This window comes from Dermacentor andersoni, chromosome 4 (assembly GCF_023375885.2).
Source record: "Dermacentor andersoni chromosome 4, qqDerAnde1_hic_scaffold, whole genome shotgun sequence".
NCBI lineage: Eukaryota > Metazoa > Arthropoda > Arachnida > Ixodida > Ixodidae > Dermacentor > Dermacentor andersoni.
Window position 1 is genome coordinate 148,358,524 of NC_092817.1, and position 17,618 is coordinate 148,376,141.

The 17,618-nt window shown below is 43.1% G+C and overlaps 1 protein-coding gene and 1 long non-coding RNA gene across 4 annotated transcripts in view; one reads left to right on the forward strand and one right to left on the reverse strand.

Annotated features, from left to right (window-relative positions):
• The window catches only part of LOC126537889 (E3 ubiquitin-protein ligase RNF19A-like), a 123,958-nt gene that overhangs the window by 67,555 nt on the left and 38,785 nt on the right, over positions 1-17,618 (reverse strand). The gene's annotated exons all lie outside the window — the stretch shown is intronic.
• LOC129386486 (uncharacterized) lies at positions 411-15,861 on the forward strand. The gene is made up of 4 exons (XR_008613856.2): positions 411-918; positions 2,626-2,731; positions 5,238-5,307; positions 12,667-15,861. It is a non-coding gene; the product is annotated as an uncharacterized lncRNA (long non-coding RNA).

The window sequence follows — 17,618 nt, forward strand, 5'->3', positions numbered from 1 at the left end:
ATCACGAGGCGTATAGTTTCCGCCTTAGCCTGGTTTCATCCTCAAATGACGTCACGGTTCTTTTGATTTGCTGCTTAATAGTCGATGCTTGCACATGCACGTTTGACCAGAGTTGCCCGAGCGCGTCGACACGACACAACACACCTTTATTCATCTCCGAACGCGAGCCATTTAACTGCTTAATCGACTGTATCGCTGCAACAGCTTTCAAAGTCTATACCCGCGTAAAACAAAGGACGTCGCTAGTAATTGCGGAACAATGCCGTGCACCCGACAGCCAGCTTCGTTTCTTTATCCAAAAGAAAAAAGAACGAAATGAGCAAACAGCGAAGGGAATCGTTCAAAGTCAACTCCCAGTACACCGAGTACAGGCACCAAGCCAAAAGCAGTGCTCTACACTGTAAACACAAATGAGCCCATATGGGCGTTTTAACAGTTGATATGCCATTTTTCCCCCCTAGCTTAAAATGAGTACGCCCACGAGAAGAAGTAAAATAAGCTAGAACCATTATTATACCCCCGACCCCATTTGAAGGGGCATTGCGGTTGTAAAATGGGGGTTTTCAAGGAATAACGGTGGCGTAGGGGAAATTGAGACGAGCCAAACAGAGAAAAGAATAACTCAGCCATGACCAACAAGGCAGTCAGCCGCAGCGACAATTTCAGTAGGATTATTTCTGCAGTCAGATTCGAAATATCCCGCGCAATGTGTGTCGGCGCTGTTTTTCTGTTCGGAGTAGCCGCGCCTTGGTGCTGCAGAGGACGCCGAAGTCGGAACTACGCGCGGAGGAACACCAGCCTTCGGAGCGCGCGCGCGCGCGTTGAAGAAGCTTTCAGCGACGGCCATTCGACCAGCGACGGCACATTCTTCTACCGTGGTTGATGTTTCTCACTGCTTTGAACCCCCAAGACTCCACGGTAAGTGACTTTGAACGATTATTACATGTTCTATGAGTGTGCATGTGTTCTAAGTGAGGAGACGCGCTGATATGACTTGTTGAAGGTCTCGATGCAACATGGCGCGACAGTTGACCGTCCAGAACCATTTTGCACGATCACTGTGTTTCTTCGAGCTTTGTCGTAATCGAGGCGACTTGAGTGCTCAGAGTCAAGCGAGTGTACTTAAAAATTAGGATTTTATATAATGAGGGACTTTGCCGCGTCTTTAATTGGGCGGATGTGAGCATTCGACATGATCCCCGAAGCGCAAGCCACTACCATAATAGTTACGTGCAGTGCGAGGTGAGCTAAGCTTCGCCGCCTAACCGCGGCCTGAAAATGTGGCGGCTCGTTAAGGGCTTACTGCGGTGCGCGTGTGTGAGTGTTTGTACAGCGATCATTTGAGCGAGAACCGGCGGCGCTTCTTTGTGCGCGGTATCTGCTAGCTGGCGCGTACGTGGCGCCAATCCCCTAGCTCGTGCGATTGTGTGCAGTAGGTCGCCCACTTAGCGCGCATTGTGCAGATTTGCCAGTACGCTCCTTTCTATCGTCTGTGTCTCTTCGCGCCCACGTCGTTGATTGTGCAGGCAGTGCGCGACTGCGGCACGTAGCATGTAGAGCCTGCGCCCGTCGACTTTGATCTACGGGCGTGAAATGTCAGCGGCGCGTTTGTGGTATTAAAAGCGTGTGGTGAGCTTCCAACGGCACTACGGGTCAACGCCGCATGAGCTGCCGGTCAGAGTATAAGAACCTCCTTATTGTTAGCGTACTGCTTGGCGGTAACAGGTGTCCTCCTTGGGTTCAGATTACTGGATACGCCGTCACTTGAACCTCGGCGGCCGGAGCAGGTGAGTACCAGTGGCGCCGGCACCTCGGCCGGCAGAAAACTGTGCCCGTGCCGTGACGAGATATATCAATTTACGCGATAGCATTGCCGATGATAGGTCATACGGGCGCGTCGCTCCATGCCTGTGTTCTTTGCTGAGGCCGCCACTACGCCTGCGGTGCACTTACTACGTTATATCTATATAGTCGATGCTTGTGCAATGTTGTTATTCAACAGCTGGCGCTGTGCTCTGGATACCTGAACTTGTTTAATGTTTAATTACTTTGCTGCTGTGCCATTGCCTATTGGGTACAGATATTTAGTATTGAATTCTAGGTGCCAAATTAACACAAAGAAGTTGCGCTTTTCAACTCAGGATCATATCACACATCACAGCGTCATCCTATATTGCAGGAGTATTAATAACAAAATTTCTGTTGCTGGTGAAAAAAAAAAAGGGCAGACCGATCAACCTGTAACCTGTATCTGTGAGAAAAATGTGCTTCAAGTCCGCGATTGTCTATAAAAAAAGGTACTACCTTGGTATTCAATGTCAGTAACACTCATAAGTTATGCATCCTTTTGTGTGAAATAATTTGTCTTAGAAGCCATTCATTGTAAGGGATCAGTAAACATCTCATAGCTTAAGTAGTGCATATGTGCATGAGTTGGGCAAAGGTATTGGTTTGTAAAGAGCAAAGCCATTAAGATATAAAATATTGGCAAGCTTAGTTTAACAATAAGCTGACGAATATACAAAACCTAATGTAGCAGCAGATGTTCTCCAAGATAAGCTTGTGACCAGCTTTTTTGTGTTCTGTGTGATCACTGTAGTGTCAAATTTTTCATTTTTATTTCAGGACTGCGGCTGCGGTCGTTTCATTGCCAACTGTGAGGATGAAGCAGCTTCATGGCCGGAGATCGGGCGCCTCCCACCAGTTTCCCTTTTCAGCAATAGAGGCCTTGGTATGCTCTTACCTAGAGTTTGCTTTTTTACCCTATATGTTTTGAGCGCAATGGCTAGTTTAGCGGCATTACTTAGAGTGATTGGTGTGACACCTGTTCCATAGGAGGTATGCAGGTTATCCCACGTAACTCTAGCAAACTTTTAAAAATATGAATATGCCATCTAGCTGCACAGAACCTATGTAATGTTGTTTCCTGTCTCTTGGAAATACTTGGATTTGCTGCATTTTGCCTAATTACCTAATTAGTCTTAATCAATTAATCAACTTCTCAAATGTAATTAGATAAAAAGTCTCAATTATAAAATTGTAGAGCAACGTGAAAATTTCCCAGTACAGCTATCTGTGGCTCAATATGTGCTACATAATGTGTTTTTAGAGCATGAAAGAAGCCTGAGAATCTCGCAAAGTGCCTTGAGTATGTTTCTGTGTGACAGCGCCTGTGTTGTGTTCTTCCTTCAGTCCTCGTCCTTTGCGCTGTACTAACAGTCGACCTCGAGTGGCCATTCCCGTGGCAGTCTTGCATGTATTGAGTGCTTGCCCTGTATAGGCATGCGTGTTTCCAGTAAGCAAAAAATACTGAAGGAGCCCAACGTGATGTATTTCAGGACAAGTGTATGGTGTAAATTACTATGTGACAATAAAATAAACTGAAACAAGACTTCACAGTAGAGGTATGCAGGTGTGTGCATCAGCATAATGACGAAAACCTCATGCAAGTTTAGAAAAATATTCATCAAGTTAGTTTCTGTCATTCTTCTCTGTCACATTATTATTGCAAAAATGTGCTCTCTAGTATTGCACGATTAAAAACACAATTCAAACACATCATTTGCTGGAACCTTGACATTCATAGCAACATAGAGAGGAATGGTTAAAAATTTGCTTTGCTTCTCTGACCTTCATTTTAGGTCTTTCTCATGTTTGCTAAGCTTCTTAAACTATCATAGACCCCTTCCAGGGTTTACAGGCAGCTTGAGCACATTGTGCCAGATTGTGGAGAAGCTGCAGAGGTCGCAGTGTGTATAATGGTGTGCGGTAAGTGCAAGTTTATTGCAAGATGCATTATGCTCAGTACCAATTATATTAAGTTATAATTTTAGCAAAAATCTCTGTTTTCCAGATATATATCAATGTGTCTCCAAAGAACTGCACTTTTTAAAAGAGTTGCTCATTCTCTGTCTACTGTTCGGTGTTGTTAAATGCATGTATGTTGGACAGCATAGTGCTTGGCCTTCAGCTGAAGGTAGTAGTGTAGGTAGTAGGTAGTAGTGTAGAAAGTGGTAGCAGTAGTAGCTTTATGCATGTGCATAAAGCTGCAGTAAGCCAAATGTGAAAAGATAAGGGCTAATACGATACAGCCATGTAGCAAAATTTACACAAGCAAACTGTTTGATGCAGTCCCTAGGAAACTAAGCAAAAATATAAGAATGTGCTTATATGATAAACAGTACCTATGTTTCAGGCGCATGGCCTTCTACCGCCATGTTCCATAACAGTTCATTATTTAACACTTTAAAACTACTTGCCCTGTTTATGTCTAACTGCTCTAAATTCGAAAATTTTCATTGATTGCACTATGAAGGTTTTGGCCGTGGCTTAAGTTACTGCCAGAATTAAATTTATAGTTGTGGCCGTCCTATGTGTGATAACAAAAAGCCATTTTGGAACCAGGTGACTGTTATGCAGTATGCTAAGTGTGCGTATTAGAACAGCCACTTATATTTTCATTGTAACCATGTATAAAGTATGTATGTACACATCTCGAAGCCATAGACTGTGTACTGTTAATTGGAGGTGTTATTGTGTGGAGTAGGTTTTTTTGTAAGCATTGTCTAGAATTTGCACTACATTAAGGTGTAGTGAAGCCAAGCGAAAAATATTGACAAAATGGCTAAAGTACATTCTTAAGAGTATTAAGCGCACTTAGATGACTTTACAGCATGTAGTAAAACAAGAATGGGAACTGAAGTGCTTAATTTTTGTTCATTATTACCATATGGCACCAACATGCAATGAAGACAAAAGAGGAAGAGAAGTGAAGTGCACTAAAGGGCAACTCGCTCCTGATGGGAGCTGCATTCACATCTACATGATGCATGCAATCTTTGAGTTATAGCAGCAGCTAACCACCTGTTCACATTGTTGCACATTTGTATTGTTTATGTACTAAGTCTGGCCCTGGAAGTGTTAAGCAGTGCCACTTGTGGCATTGGTGCTGCATGCAAGACATCCTTCTAACCACAGGTGTTATGTATTATGTAAACCTAAGTTCTTTTAAATTCATGTAACCCACAAAAGTTCCATTTGAAAGGATGTGCCATATTTGCCACCATTGCCATGAGTAGTATTGGCTGACAGTCACAGGGCGAGACGTTAACCTTGCTCAGCTATTATGCAAAACTATTTTACATACAAATATGGTAATTAGTATACATGCCGAAAGCCTCACAGAATAAAATTTTTTATTCGCATCTTACAACGATTGTTATTTTGCTTTAACTCAGGAGGCCTTTCTACCTGCGTTGCATCCTGTGGCTGGACCACTCCCACGATCTCGGCAGAATCGTTACACAGGTGTGTTCTTTTGTGATTCTCAGTACTGATATTTTCTAGTTTACGTTCAATGTAAATGCACAGATCAAATGAAAAACAGGTTAAAAGATGAGCTCACAGGCACTGTATCCAAATGTTTGTTAGGAAGGAAAATCTTTTTTACAAGTTGTCGTTATAGCAACACAAGAGAGTGTGCACATCACACCACCAGTACCTAGCAAGCAACAGCATTATACCGTAGAAGAAGCCAAAACATCAGGCGAAAACCTGTACTAAACTAGGGACTGTATTAAGACCTTTTCGAGGCTTAAACTATTTCTTGGGTTACTCTGTCTAATTGCTTGAACTGAACTGACGTGTCCTGCAAAACAATTTGCATTCGCATTTGATACAATCTGCAGCAAAATATGAACAAAGGGCTGCAATACTCTAAGGGCCTACTATTGAAGTTGCAACCAGTCTTCCCAGTGTACTGCAGCCTCAGGAACATGAAATGTGGTACACTGTACCACATGCACACACAACAAATTTTAATCCATGGGCATCTGTACACTGTGCTTGTGCAGGACTGCGCAACTGGCTGTTTATTCGTGACTGAAACAGCTACGTACATCAAGACTGTATTGGGAAGCCACCATCTTTTTCAGTCAGTGTAACAGTCCATAAACATATGGATTTCCATGAGCATTTTGTCTGCCACACTTTTCTTTGTCGTTTTTTTTGCACTCCAGCTTTGATGGCTGCAAGACACTTCAGGCTGGCTGAAGAGACAGTGGTAGCCTAGTAGGTGGCCTCACAAAGTTGTTATTTTGATTTTTAAGAGCCGACTTGCTTTGGACAATGCTGAATAACACATCAAAAGGCACGGGATTATTGACAAGGTTAGAATGACTTTGAAAGAAGTTTAAGGCTTCTTTTAAACTCTGATCTGTCTGCTGAGACCAAATCATGTCAGCTTTTAATGAAGCGATGTTCAGGTTGGAAAGCTGCAAGGCTGTGTGGGTACTCAAACACCATCATTGCTTCATATAGCTGAAGTTGCTGTGACATCAAGGCAGAAGGAAATGACATGGCAAAGGAAAGGTTGGTCGACAAAGGACTCATTGGCAATTATGTAGGTTCAAGGGCTATTGCACTGAGTAAGAAAATGTGTTCCTGATACAGCGTGAACAGTGTTAATGCTGAAGAACAAACTGGCACCATCTCCCCAGTCCTACACAAGCACGTGCATAGAAAGGGATGCCTGTTGGCCTTGAGGGCCACCACTGGAGGGATCACCTTATCGCTATGACATAGAATGTGACATCAGATGACTATAGTTCACAGCTTTGCTGCAGCTCGCTGGCTGGGCAATTGAAGCTTTGATTGTAAGGATGAAAAGTTTCAATCACAAGGTGGCAATTTAGTTGCCAACTCTTACAGCATGGTTCACTACTCAGTGCTGCAGTGCTGGACGTATTTGACGAAGCCTGGTGCGAGTTCTCATGAGTACCCATGTTCAAGCTGCCGCTAGATACTTAGTTGATAAAGTCACTGAAAATGAAATTTGGTCATCGAAAGAGTCATGAAAACGATGCACACAAGGCTTGTAGCGTGCTTACTTGGTATGACCTCAGTCAAGACACCCTGTGTAGAGATGCTGGCAAAAGTGCAGCAGAAGTGTGGATTGAGGAGACAAAAATATAAGCTGTTCAAGTTCCACATATAACAAACTGATAATAAATCGCCGTTCAGCAAGAACTCCGGCAAAAGGGGCAAGCTGCACTCCCCACAACGAATGCTATAAAAACAGTACTGTTATTGCAGCAAAATTGCCTATAGCTCTTTTGATAGCTTGATAGCTGGTAGCTACTTCATGGTAGCACTTGATAGCTGGTATCACACAATGTTTTCTATGCCACGGAAATATTCCAGCACGTGGGGGCCACAATTCTCCTAGAGGCCAATACAGACACAGGTTGCCAGCAAGCATGGACTATAGATTTTTCCGTTTGCATTGATGTAGTCTACCACATTTTGTTTTCTTGGGTGCACAGTCACACTGGGGTAACAATTTTCTGCCTGAATATTCATCGCAGGGAGCACTGCAGCCAGCTAAAGCGAGTTTTTTGTTCACACCTTGCCACAGATGCGGCAAGATGTAGACTTGACCCATTTTTCTAGGCACATTTGTTGGGTTCAAGAAAGAACACAGAGTAGCTTAAGAACTTTATTCCTTCTAGATTTAAGGCGTGGGGCCAGGTATTAACCATTGTTTTAAGAATTTTCCCAAACCGGGAAAGATTCTTTCTTGAAAGTCTTCTCATATCAGCTTGATACAGTCCCTGGCTTAGTATGGGTGCATGTGCTGTGGCTTTGTTTTAGTCTGTTTAAAAGGTCGTTTTCCTTTTGAGTGTTCCAGTCGCAAAGAAATCACAAAATATATTTTGATTTCAGGAACCCTTGTGACATTACATAATTCCTTTACATGTTGCAACCAAGCTTATTTTTTAAACACATGCCTTTCTTTCAGCATGAAAAAAACATCTTAGATGAAACAAGGCAAAAATGGCTGCTTATGCATTTGTACGATATTCCAACTGAGAGGGGTGAAAAGTAATAAAATGTTCTACTTTCATAATTTTTCTACCATGTGTACAACATTTCTTAATAGGCATGAAGCAAATTCACTTTTATCACTAGCCTATTACAGAAACAAAAAATGACAAACTAAGCTTTTAAGGGGGCCCTCAGAAGGGCCCAGTCCGTGCGTCTTCTTTTCTAGCGCCATGGCTGTGAGCGCAGCTGAGCACATCTGCAGCCTGCACACCCTGTTCTAGAGGTGATCTGCTGCGTGTGGAAAGACTAGACGTGCTGATATGGCGTGGTATTATGTGCACAGTCTTCCCCCGTGTTTAGTACACGGGGTTGCATAATCTGTAGTTTCAGAGATGCATTGAAGTTTGATACAGACAAAGCATTCACCTCCACTGCCAGCACTTTTCATGATGGTGTCGTTCCACTGTGTGTGGCAGTATCAAAGAGGACAGGGTGGATGCGAAAGCAAGGCTGGGTTTGCTTCATGCTACCTATGTGAAGGTATCGTTAACACACCGTGAAACCGTATCTTTGGTCGCTGACTCTCAAATTCAAAATTTTTTTCTCATTCAGATTTGTGTTTTCTGACTGCGGCCCTTTCCGTGGGAAAACAATCCATTTGCAAATGTATTTATTTGACTAAACGGTCGAATCTGAGTACAACAAACCAAATTGCTGATTTTAGTGCATTCGTTATGTTGGGGTTCCTTTGTATATGACTCCAGAAAAAGCCGACCATTGTCTGCTCACACTCCGCCGCGCTCGCCCATATAGGAATAAACTTAATTTTGGTTGGCCACGATGCTTATCGGTGTAGTAGCTGTCGTGTGTCCACCCATACACATTTTGTTGGCTTCCCGAAAACCTCAAAGAACAGCGGTATTTTGCTTATGTGCATTCACTAATCAAATAAGTACATGTTTGCTAGAATCCCCATAATATTGAGTCAGCTGGTCTGCTTGAAAATGTTCAAAATATGGCAGTTAGATTTGTAATAGGAAGTCATACTAAAAGGCTTTGTATTACTGAGAGTAAGGGTAAGCTGCAATGGCAGGATTTAAAAGACTGGGAAATCTCTTCAGTTAAGATTATTTCAAGCATATACTGTTCCAAACATGTAGAGATAGAGAAATTCATATCAGGCTATCATCATACCTCACAAGAAAGAGATTACACTAAAAAGGTTTATTAATTTCCTTTACTTATAGGTGATGCCTCACATTGTTTTTTCCTTGGACCAAAGGGACTGCAAGGTTTTTCAGCCTGCAATTGTTTGCATAGTTTTCAAAGATAATTCCCTCCCTGCTTTGTGTGCTTGATTTGAATGTAAGTTACATTACACAGAATGTATACCCCCCCTGCAATGCCAGTACAGGCGAAGCAGGTACTAAATGAATAACCATGAAAGGATTTTGGAGCGAGCAAAAATGGCATGTGCAATAGATATGCGTAGATGTCCCGTTGGTGTTGCTGTCAAACAAGAAATTGGGATATCGAGGAACTGAGCAAAGTAACTACATGTGTGCTTGCCAAACTATAGCTGTCATTTACACCTTGATTGTGACTTAGCTACCAAAAGAATTTTTTTTGTCTTGTTCTTTTCCTGTTAAAATGTACTTTTTTCTTTGTCTACTTTCGTTTGGGTTTTTGTAGCTATATCGTGCACATGTGACCAATAATGCCGTGTGGAAGTTAGTGGTTGTTGGTATTTCTCACTGCCTGTCGTTTGTTCAATGTGTGTACTAAAGTCAATAGAGCACCAACCAGTATAAACTAGTGTGTTGAATTTGTTTTCTTGTTTTAGTACAAATGATCTGACTGGTTATGTGCCCAAATAAACAATTAGATTATGAAAACAAAGTTCATCAGAACATGTCATGCATTTTACTTATAATTACCCTATTCCAACTGCAGAACCCACATATTAAGGCATGTAGATTTAAGTGGAACAAGTCTTTTTGCAATCCTTAGTTCTGAATAGGTGAGAGCAGTGCTAAGGGCACTAAGTGAGTCCACATAGATAAATGGCATGGTGCACTGTGCACTGACTAACAATTGATGTGTTTTTGCAACAGACAAGCAAATAAATATCCAGTAATGCCTTGTCAAAGGCACGAAAGCACATAAAGAGGCAGGGGGTGGTCAGATACAAATGTGCCGTGGTTTCAGGTTTGTTAACAAGCATACCACTTTTCTGTAACTTCTGAGAACAGGTGCTGCGCTGACACAATAGTCTTTTTTTTTTCTTGTTATTTTGTGGGATTTGATTAGTTTCTGGGTTAATGGTTGCTGCTTTCGCTAACATGTTGCACTTATGAAATTTGGGCGGTCATCGGCACTGTTTACAGTGTATGTACTCTTATGGTCACATTATAGTGGTGCTTAATCGTGAAGGCTCTCATTCAAATATAAGCTTGTCTGGTCTACATATGCTTTCCTTCATGCCAAAGGAATAAGATATACTATGTTTATGTCAGAAGGAAAGAAATTGAGACTGGTGTCTATTATTGCACATAAATCTATGCTTAGTTGCGTTAACATTTTTGCATAATTTCAAGAACTTATTTAGTGCATTTCTGTAACATTCACACTCTTTCTTATCCACTTAGGTGTAAGGAATAAAGGCAAAAAAGTAAAGCATTGCAGTGGATTTAACTTAATGCTCTTGATTCTTGTTACCTTCTTGATAGCTTTTCTATTTGGAAGAGCATATGTACAAAAGCATGTTTTGACCAAATAGGCTGCTGTTTGGGAGGCTTTGCAAGCACCACTATAACGTGACAAAAGCAGTGTGTGGCCATTTGGTTATATAAATTCTGGTGTAATGACACCACAAAAAGTAAACAAAGATATGTACGCACATGACACAAGCACCGGATCTCACTTCAAGCTTTAAAATAAGGAAACAGGCAATATTTAATAACAGGTGGAGACATGATGTGATGATATCTGTTAAAAGAAATTCTTTATGCAGTGCAACTAATGGATCACTGATACATTCGTCATACTTTTTAAATGTTGCAAGCCACAATTACCTTGCATGTTGTCAGGTCGTAATACCTGGCTACAACGCAAGTTTTGTGGAACACAGGACCGCAGTCACATTCTTTGCAGTATTTAACATTGTGTGATGGAGGATTGTTTCACACGGATGACTCATACTCCCTCAATTTCCCTGATTTCGCATTAATAGAGCATCCCATCTGTCCAATGTAGGCACGGCCTTATGATGGCAGCAGACTACACAACGCTTGCGGCCTAGCTCACTAGATGCATATTGTGCTTCAACCACAACCAACCTTTTCCTTTTTTTGGCTTCTGCCTTTTATTACAGCACAAAACTCTCCTAACAAGGGCCTGAGAAAACAATGATTTGCGCAACTAAATTAGGCATGAATATGGAATATAATGAATGAGATGAAGTAAAAAAAGTGGTTGCAGTTGTTTCGTATGCATTTGTAATTTTCATGGGTAATTGTGTAGCTGGTATCTACGGGCAAAAATTTTTTTTCTGTATGAAACGTGATGAGAGATTTGCTCTGATGAGAAAAAAAGACAAGCCAGGAAAACAAATTAATTTGTTGCGTGCAGCACAATTTGCAGGCGGTGCACTGTGCAACGGAGGTTATGTACAGTCAGCCATTCCCATCCAGCCATGCTTGCATTGCATACACACATTGTATTAATTTGAGATTGCGGCTAATGAAGTTTGTGTGGAATAACTCTCATTCGCACATAGTGATGCACTGCAAAATAGATTGGTTCGTTCCTGTGTTCATCAAAACTTGTAGCCAAAAATTATGAGCAGATGTACATAAGATAATTAAGCTTTGGCAGATTAGCACGAAAAGGACAAATGCATCAGTCATTCTCAGCTACATTGCACAAAGAATTTGTTTTTGAATTAATGACATCACTTCCTGTCACTATGTGATGTATATGATGTCTGTTTTCTTATTAAAGCGAGAGTTGAGGTTAGGCACTTGTGTCCTGCATGTCTTTGTCTTCGTTTGCTTCTGTGGTGCCATTACACCAGAATAAGTCCATGACAGGAGCTGCCAGTCTATGCAGTTATACTACATTGGGCTCAGTACGCCTGGCGGCCTGAATGTGACGAGTGCGAAGTAGCAGTAAGAACTTCAGAAGGGTAGAATTTTGTGTCGGTGGTGCATATTACAGTATGGTGAAGCGCTATAGATGAAACAGTGTGAGGTGAGACAGATGGGAAAGTGCTACAGACAACTGTGAATGTTTACTGGAAAGTTTCGCTGCAGCAGTACAATGCATGCATTATCCTGGTGCAGCAAAATTTGCCAATGTTCATAGTTGTCAGTAGTACTTGCCCATCTACATTACACTTCACCGTACACTAGTAGCAGTAACAACATAAACCAACTGACCCGAGCAATAATGAAAGCCCACAGAATTGCCAAATTGTAGGAGAAATGTTTCAGTGTAACACGTGTTTTGTTAACTGACAAGCAAATGGCATACATGTCTGCGAACCGATGATCAGATGCCTTTTTCATGCACATACATTATTTTGTACAACTGCTTCCTGCTTTGGTTTTTTATGGCTTTTAGGAAGCATTCCAAAGTACTTAACTGTTTGTCTGTTCTAAAATTGAATCTGTTCTCAGCCAGCACTATGTGGCATTACTGCATAAGCCCTTACTTCGTCAGTGTCCTTCGCACTGTTCCCAACTAAATATGAATAACCAAATAACCATGTTTTTAAATTTTCAGATTATGAAGAAAATACTCTTAATATGTATTTCATTAGAAAAATTTTCTCAATTTTAGGAAGAAGTCTGGCTGGCCCCAAGCCTGGTGCAAAATGAAGAAATGGCACTCCACATCAATTCATGTTTACTTGTCGTCATAACCAGTCTGTTAGCTTAATTTTTGGTTCTTCCTATTGAATTCTCAAGAAAGGTACCAACTCTGTCATTCACTCTGCAAACAAATTTTTGCACTTGGGGATGCAGCCATGCACAAAGCCTTTGAGCTCATTAATATCTTTATTTTTTAAAGAAAGTGCAGCTGCTGCGTGGAGCAATAGGTTGAATAAGACGAGGGTAAATGAAAAGATGGCGAAATTAGTCATCAACAGTTGTCCAACAAAGGAAGTCTCAAGCTGGAGGCAACATCTTTGCAAGAGAACCAAATGGCTCCAGCCTGAGACATTCGTTGTTCAACCTGGCAAGTCTCCTTCTCTAAATATTTCCTCTAGCCTGAGACCTATATCCATTCCACCACCCTTGACCAACAATACACCTATACATTTGGCAACCCATGGAAAGGTAGCAAATTCACATTCAAGGAAAGGGAATGTAGTGTGCACCCTGGAAGGTAGCATGAACAGTATTTTATTTACTTAATGAAATGCAGATTTGCTATCCAATTACTTTATTTTGATCCCCGTTTTATAATTGGACAGCATGGTTCCTCAGAGAGAATAATAATTCGAAGCTCACACAATTTTGCTCCTTTATGTCCGTTAAATCTGTCCTGGTTGCTACACTATCAGCCCTGTCTGCAATTGCGTAGCAGTGTTTTGAGCATGCATCCAAATTCAAAAGAATAGTTAGGTTTCTACCTCAGAATGTTTGCTACTGTGTTGCAGCTCGAATTCTATGTCTAGGTGGTCACTGTGATGCCATGTGCTTTTTAAATAAGACCAATATGCTATTTGAAGGGCAATTAAATGCAATCTCAAATGACCTCAGCTCGGGGAATGACACAATTGGAGGTCAATGTGATAAGGAGGATTTGATTTCTGAAAACAAGGCACTTAAACGGGAGAAAGCATGACTAATTTCGTATAAAGATGCTGCTTTTGGATATGATCAGGGAAGGTACTTGTTCGTGGCTGCATTTGCAACATGTTACATTGCTTGCTTTATATATTGCACTGGGTACAGTGAAATGTTGCTGCTTGCACAATATTCAACTAAACATGGTAGCCATGCTAATGTGTCCATGCAGAACACAACTCATCCACTATTATGGACTACAGTGGAATCTCGATAAACGAAAATCGCTTCGAAACTGCGGCTTAAATAGGACACCATCCTGATAATTGGTTGGCTCTCTGCAATGTCTCTCAGTAAATATAATGCCTGGTAAATGGAACCAATTTCCCTGGCACCTTGAGGCTCCATTTAAAGAGCACCCACTGTAAACATATAGGGGGGATCGTGTTTGGAACTTTCGTAAATGTAGTCTTAAACAAAACTGCATTTCAGTGGGAGCGAAATGCAAAAGCACCTGTGTACTTAGACAGGTGCATGGTAAAGAACCCCAGGTTGTCCAAATTAATTCGGGTTACTCGCTATGGCATGTGTCATAATCAGAAGGTGGGTTCTGGTTCGTAAAATACAATAATTTTTAATAGCTTGCTCAGAAATCCAGCACTAAATTATGTAGCTTGTTTGTGGGATGAGTCCCAATTTCTTAATTTAGTACTTTGACATTTATCATATTTGTGTGCTAGTCCATGCAAAATACCACTGATCGGCCTCATTATACTAGCCACTGTTAATTAGGAATGGCTTAGTCAAGCAACTTAAACTTACAGCACAAACACCTAAGACGAACCACAAAAGGAAGATACAACACACACTGGTGCTAACTTCTTTATTTCTTCGTCGTCGATGCAATATAAACCCTAGGCCACACTACCGCGCAGGCACTCAGATTACATTACAGAGATCTGCCAAATTATCACATACGCAAGCGTAGGAAGTCAAATTCAGATGGATGCAGGGACAAAGATATCTTACTAATGCAATTATCGCCCTGCCTTTCTTGTGGTAAGCCTCTAAGGCAAGCCGCACATGCTCATTCTTGCTTTTGCCAAGAATCGACGTCCCATCAAGTTGTGCCTCACAATTGTTGCAAGAGTTTATATGCGCACCAAGGTGCGCTCCTCTATCTACATTTTTGTTTACTTGTTGCGCATGTTCCCTGAGTCGCTCATTGATGCCATGCCCTATCTAGCCAAGCTATGTCTTAGCACATGAGAGTGAATTGTATAAACCACGCCGACCGCGCACAACACGTATGAAGCATCATGCCGAATTTGGCGTCCTCCTCTGCCCTCTCCGCAGGTGCGGGAGCATAGCTTTAAAAGCTTGTTCGGTGCAGAAAATGCCAAAGGAACACTATGCCTGCAAGCAATTTTCTTGAGTTGATAGATGACCTTATGTGTTTAAGGGACCGCGCAGGGAACATGCACAAAAAGTAAACAAAAATGTAGATAGAAGAGTGCACATTGTTGCGCATATAAACTCTTGCAAAAATTGTGAGGCACGACTTGATGGGACGTCGATTCTTGGCAAAAGCATGAATGAGCTTGCGCGGCTTGCCTTAGAGGCCTACGACATAAAAAGGCAAAATGATAATTGCATCAGTGACATAGCTTTGTCCCTGCACCCATCTGAATTTGAGTTCCTACGTTTGCATATGTGATAATTTGGGAGATCTCTGTAATGTAATGTGTGCGCCTGTGCAGTTGTGTGGCCTAGGGCATATATATGCATCGACGACGAAGAAATAAAGAAGTTGTCAGTTAGTGCCAGCGTGTGTCGTATCTGCCTTTTGCGGTTCGTCTTAGGTGTTTGCGCTGTAAGTTTTAAGTTCAGAATTATGTGCCAACTAGGCCAAATGAAGTTCTACTCTTAGTCAAGCGAGCTCAATATATAGTCTGTGCAAAAGTGTGGAGCGTCAGTACAAAGTAACAGTTCAAACACATGGCTCTGTAGTTACAGTTCAGTATGAAACGAGATAAGATTTCTTAGCATTTCTTTCATTTACTAATTTCATTGTATTAGGACATGTAGAATACTAGCAACTGGCATGCTTACAATGTACAGTGCTCTTTTTTAAAATCCAGACAATTGTTTTACTGGGGCAGAAATGTGCTTTCTTTTGGGCCCGGAAGTGAACATATTATATTTCTTACATTTGGTGTAAAATAAATTTTCTTCACTGTCAGTGTGTGTCTCGTGCATTTTTCCTTTCAGCAAGTAGCAACTGCTCTCGAAGGCGTTTGCTGGCCTCGGAGGCACTGCCGATAAGCTAGGACGACTGTATGAAAGCTTTGCAAAGAGGGGCTCTGTGATCAGCGAAAGGGAAAAAAAATGAAGACGTGCGGTGACGGGTTCATTCGCCATTGGACCACGTGTGCGCGTGACTTGGTCGATTCAGCGGTGGCCCTGTGCCGTCGATTGGACCACGTGTGGCGAGCCCGCGGCGAAATGCTTCGTGGCGGTACGCCGCGCCTATGCAGCAGCAGACGGAACACCGCAGGCCAAGGTGTCGGACGCCGGCGTTCGCTCCGAGCAGGTGCGACGCCTGCTCGGGTGGCAGCTCACGGACGGCCGAGTTCCCTTGAGCCTTGATCGCCGGCGTTCGACATTTCGGCCTGCGGTGTTCCGTCTGGTACTGCGTAAGCGCGTGACCCGCGCCACCATGCATTTCGCTACGAGCTTGCCGCACCTAAACTAAAATGCCTTTAATTCCTTCACAATACTCCCATTGTACCTCCCAGTCAAATAGGGGGGGGGGTGAAGTGGGCGTATACGGTACCCCCGTTGTGTGCCCAATTAATGCCCATGTCAATGGGAGTTTTATCGTACGCCCTTTCAATGGGAGCAAAAAGATGTACAAAAGGGAATGCGCTAGAGGACAAGCAAAAAACGCCCATCTAGGTGTTTTTTTGTTTACAGTGTACGCGACCGTGAAAAATGTTGCTGCGTGCGCGCGAAGGTGTAAGCACATTCTACACAGGCGTCGCGCGAGTTTGCCACGCGCGCCAGCGCGCTGCCGCGGTGGACAGATACAAAGGAAACAAGCGGCCGTCGCAAGGGTCTTAAAGCCGAGTGAGGGTCCCCACCGATAACGCTATAGCGGGTCTCGACTTCGGTGTAAACAATGGAAAAAGCGCACTTACTCAGTGGGATCAAAGACAAAGTGCCCTGCCGTTTCGCACAGCGGTAGATATATTGCAGCGCAAACGACGCCAGCGTCGCGGTCGCCGCGTCATCGAAAGGTTGCGATATCAGAGTCCACGTGCACTCGCCTCCAGCTGGTACGCAAGTCAATGCTATACTGGCGCCCGCGACCAGTGCACGGAGCGACGGACGCCATTCCAGCCGTTCCCTTTCCCCGTTTCATCTTCACTGACGCTCGTCGCAACCTTCTGCAGGGCAGGCTTGTTGCACGACGAGACTGTCACGCACGTCGATTGAAACTGTGCCCATGTGGTCGTGTGGGTATTGCCGGCGAGTCCGCCCAACCAGCTGGCGCTTTCTCTCCCGCTCATTCAACCCTCTCCCTCCTCCGCTGCTAGTGGTATCCCTTAACCCTCTACCAGGCCTCCATCAGTCACTTGGCTGACGCAAGCCATCTTGCCGGCGCGGGAGTGCCCGGGTGGAGTTTCAACGCTGCGTCGAATAGCTGCACCAACGAGGCCTGCAGAACGAGTCTCTCCGGCGACTCCACCGTTGTGCGTCTTTCCGCGTGTCCCTGCTCCAACCTGAGCGACGGCTTCACCACAAACTTCGCCTTTGTTTTCACTAGCACGTCGGAGTTAAAGCCCTTTCATTCACGCGCCACCGCCTTGGTCGGCGAAAACGTGCACGAAGAGCCATTTTTTCTTGGTCGGAATGTTTGGGCGGACAGCTACACAGATGGCGCCTCCGATCGCTCTACTGACAGCAGCGAGAGTATAGCGCGTGCCACAGCCGCCG